At 37.6% G+C, this 4414-nt stretch overlaps 1 long non-coding RNA gene across 1 annotated transcript; it reads right to left on the minus strand.

Moving 5' to 3' along the window:
* Positions 1–418: 418 nt before the first annotated feature.
* On the minus strand, positions 419–3743 carry LOC125375957. Its single transcript, XR_007218860.1, has 3 exons — positions 2939–3743; positions 1963–2224; positions 419–712 (listed from the first exon to the last, which is right to left on the minus strand). It is a non-coding gene; the product is annotated as an uncharacterized LOC125375957 (long non-coding RNA).
* Positions 3744–4414: the final 671 nt, after the last annotated feature.

A 4414-nucleotide genomic window follows, 5' to 3' on the forward strand; every position in this document is an offset into this window, starting at 1 on the left:
TCCACTGCACACATTACCTAACACATCGAACCGCATTACAAACCACCCTCAATCTAAACAAGGCTCTCACCCTAGAAGCAATACTAAACCCACATAATGAACTAGAAAACTTCAAGGCCTTAGGCGTATTCTTAATCAAAACGGAATAATAAAACGCATCTAAAAACACAATAATCTACCAAATCAAAACCACATAAACAAACAAACATCCACCATACCCAGCTCCCTTAATTCTACTCCCCAACCCCGTCGGCATCTATTCCGAATCTCAAAATTCCCAAATTCTATATAAGCAACCCCTACAGCCCCCTTTTGGGTTGCACACACCACTTTCGCCCCTTTCGGAAACACATCAAATGGCCTGGCCGGGCCCGTGTGCGAAATACGCATCAGACGGAAAGCGCACGTTAAATCTCCAAAGTAAGTACGTAAGCATTTTCTTTACCTGATGAAGGAGTAAGTACTCGTATACACAAGTTGACATTCATAAATTCTCTTCCTTATTTTCTCGTAGCACAAACAAGGTGAGAATTTATTCATGTGGGCCTTATATGTGTAATGTAAAGACGGCCGTTTCCTTTCAAGTTGTTACTTCACATGTTGCCAATTACTTCATATGTTGTCAGATGTTCATAGATGTTTGAGGGTTGGACAGCATTCCTATCAAGAGCAACATATTCTCCTCTCGTTTCAGGATGTAGGTTATCGCCACCTGAAACAAATGCCAAATGTTTTAATAGAACTTGTGGTTTTGAATATATATTGATTCTTTGAAATTAGAACTGAAAGTGACCAACAATTGAAAACACAATTTACATAATGCAGGTTCAAAATGTAATCTATTTATGAAATCTAATATCATTAAATAATGAAGATTTCCAAACTGTTAATGGATCAGCATGTTCATATCTCACCCGCGGGGATTCTAGGTTAGAACTGATACTCAGTGACTAAGTTTGTCGTAAGAGGTAACTTAATGAATTTGGGGTCCGTCTCCGTGACTTGGTTGATTGTGTATAATCGTATTCCAATTGTGTGCATCGATGTTCATGATGTCAGTCACTGGATTGTCTACTCCAGACTCGACTATTTATAGACATCATACAGGTGGAATATTGCCATTTGCGGCGTTAAATAACAAACAAATCGTTTTATTTTGAACAATAGAGTCAAACCATAACTTAGAGCAATTGTGGTATTAAAAACAAATAACATATATATGTGGAAATCGGTGTTTTTGAACATAGCAGTATAATTAACACTTGGACCTAACACTGCCACAGATCTTGAAAGCCCTAAAGATCATGAGCCAGATTGATAATGCATCCGTTTGTAACAATTTAAAACCTTAATCACGTGTATTGTGAATTTGAACTCTATCCCATTGCCCTTAATGCTTGCCAGTAAATGTATTAACTAGTTCTGTTATGTACCATATGTTAGTTTTTCGGGAGAAACACTATATGGCCCCCCTCCAAAAATACCAACTAAAGCAACTGGGCAAACAGTGAACTCAGACCTTTTATACAAAGCTAGTTGTCAAGCATTATATTTTATTGATAACTGAGTATGCGTACGATCGCGCGGCAAATTTGAAAACAAATACAAAGATATATTTATATTATTTCCAATAATAAGGCTATGAGGTAAGGCGCTGATGCCCAAAACACATTTTCTTATTAGGTTTTAGAATTACATCTTCCAGGTATCCACCAGGTTGATCAATTGAAATTTTAATTAGACGATTGAATTGTGTATCAAACTAATGCTTTCAGCATTAAACGTATAGTGTTAGTGGTGTCAATGTCAACATATATAGTTTATGAAATCCATTCTGAATGTGTAAACATTGCGCAGCCAACGTGTATCAATATATTGATAGGTAGATGTATTAGGATAAGAACCCTACATGCAACTGGCCATGGAATGTCAAACTAGTGTCATGTAAAGGAGTGAACCTACCCATCACACCTGTCCCTGCCAATGTCCCTGTTGTGACTATTCTGTCACCTGCAGTAGTTGGGACGTACGCAGGATTACTACGCAGTCCGGGTCCTTGTTGATCATTACCAGAAGCAGATCCTCCAGGGCCGACTACAACATTGTCCTCAACCTGGTGCACAGCGTCCTCAGAAGGGGGATATACGACTGCTACCTTCCGTTTTCCTTGTGACACAGGTACAACCAAGTCATCATGTGTATGAGTGTCTGCTGATGCTGGCACCTGTTGTAGTCAACGGCAAAATAAATATCCCATGTAAGTTACGTTACCTTTTCGACATTGATATATTATATCAACAATTATATCTTGGTTAAGGTTTTGGGCTGCCAATGGTTAATCCATCTAACATTCACTCGCATCAATACTATATTTATCAGGGCATTTATGATTTGCAGAAACCCAAGGTCTTCTATTAACTGCCTGACGAAGGAGCGCAGTTGAAAAGACCGAGGGCTTCTGCAATGATAATACCCTGAAAAATAGCGTTACAGTTATTACAGATAAAATGGATAGAATGTTTTATCACATAAAAAGAAACAACAATATTGGTTATGAAACATTTACTGCAATCAACACGAATGTCACTGACCCACTTTTCCAAAAATGAAACGTCATAGAACAAACCAGATGACATCTCTATTGAACGTGACGTCACCTACCCCTATCCCTATGACGTCTTCTAACAACGGGCGTGATAATGGCCCGTCGTCAAGCAAATATGAGGGCATTATCAAGTTATAGTGGCCCGCTCATTTTCGATATCATGTGGGGGGTTTAATGATAATTCTATCCATTTTAGCTATAAAGAAGAAAAAGACTCAATGTGAAGAATTTACTTCTGCATTGTGTTATATGAAGTGTTGTGTATTCACGTCGGAATCAGACGTATTTGCTGGCCCATACACAGTTATAGTGTTAGGTTCAGAGATAGCTTACCTGTTTTCTACAGCGGCGGTAGCAGCAACCGATAGTGATAATGATGATGATAATAACAGCTCCTGCTACAACTATAGGTAGCCATAAGATAGCTTCAATTGCTGTAACAGAATAAATTGTATTTTCAACACACAAGTTTTCAATTAATTACTGTTGTTGTGACAAAGTAGCTGTTAAGTATTTGCAAAATATTTTATTTCAAGGATGACGTGAATTATTAGATGGACGACATATCACGTCTTCACCCTCAATTACACGATATTCGCTCTGACAAATAATCCGTTCATGCCAGTGTTACATGGCACAATAAAGTGCCTACTGCTGCTCCGTTGACGATCTCATTCGTCATGGGGTTGCTGGTGCATCTTCAATACGTTCACTATTCCGTTTCTCTGCACACGGAACAACCTGGAACTCCCTATCTCTGGGGATCCAATGCCCCGAGCGCTCACCATCGAGTATTGTCATTAGGTTTGACATGGATGTCAGAATTTAGTACAGTAAAACATTGTTTCCCCTTTGTCGATAACGTCATCAGAGAGATGCTATTGTGTTGTGATCAACATGAAAATGTCTGACAACTTTGCCTTTCTCGTTTGCACGGCGCGTAGACGTTAATAGTTAGCAAGCCATTGCATAGCCTACGCGTTATTTACAGTTAAGCAAAAGTCGTATTTTTAGCACCTGTTAACTAAAGAATTAATGTGTGTTGTTCACATTCAAAAACACAAGTATGAAGATCATTTTCCCAACAATAAAAATTACAATAATTACGAATTGTGAATCGCAACCTCAATATGGAGGAGATGCATTATTATATTTCGGAATCAATTTATTTTTATTAAAACTTCATATAAAGCACAGTTACCTTTTCCCGTTTGTACAAACTATATAATGTTTGTTGCAATTCAGTGTGTGCGTGATGATTTAGTCGATGGACACCCCAAGATAAATATCACAATAACTGTTTTTATGCATAAATGCTGAGCTTGCAAAATGTCAAAAAGCTTCAGTAGTTTATTTACCTCAAAAAGAAAACATATCGAATTAAAAAAGTATCTGACAGATTTCTCGGCACACAACTACCAGAAACGGCCATTGTTGACTTTTGGCACATCACATTGAGCGGCATGCAGTCCGAAATTTTATAATTTTTCACATTTGATAATTATTTTTTGTTAGAAGAAATCACTCACGTTCCTTAATTTCTAAATATTAACAGCTTTCAGTATAAGTAATAATAAACCAAAACAAACTGATTCGTAACTTCATCGATTATCTGGAAGTTGTACGATCATGGCAACGGCAGTAAACAAACAGCACCACGTGCAACGTGATTACGTTATACTATCACAATCCTATTTATACATCTAAATTAATTTTCTGGAATTATTTACACGGATGTATACATCTTTGTAAAAAAAATATCTCAGGCGTGGCCTAACTCGCGATTTGTTCATTTGAGCAAAGTCAACA

Source organism: Haliotis rufescens, unplaced genomic scaffold (genome assembly GCF_023055435.1).
Source record: "Haliotis rufescens isolate VD_foot unplaced genomic scaffold, xgHalRufe1.0.p SCAF_63, whole genome shotgun sequence".
Taxonomy (NCBI): domain Eukaryota; kingdom Metazoa; phylum Mollusca; class Gastropoda; order Lepetellida; family Haliotidae; genus Haliotis; species Haliotis rufescens.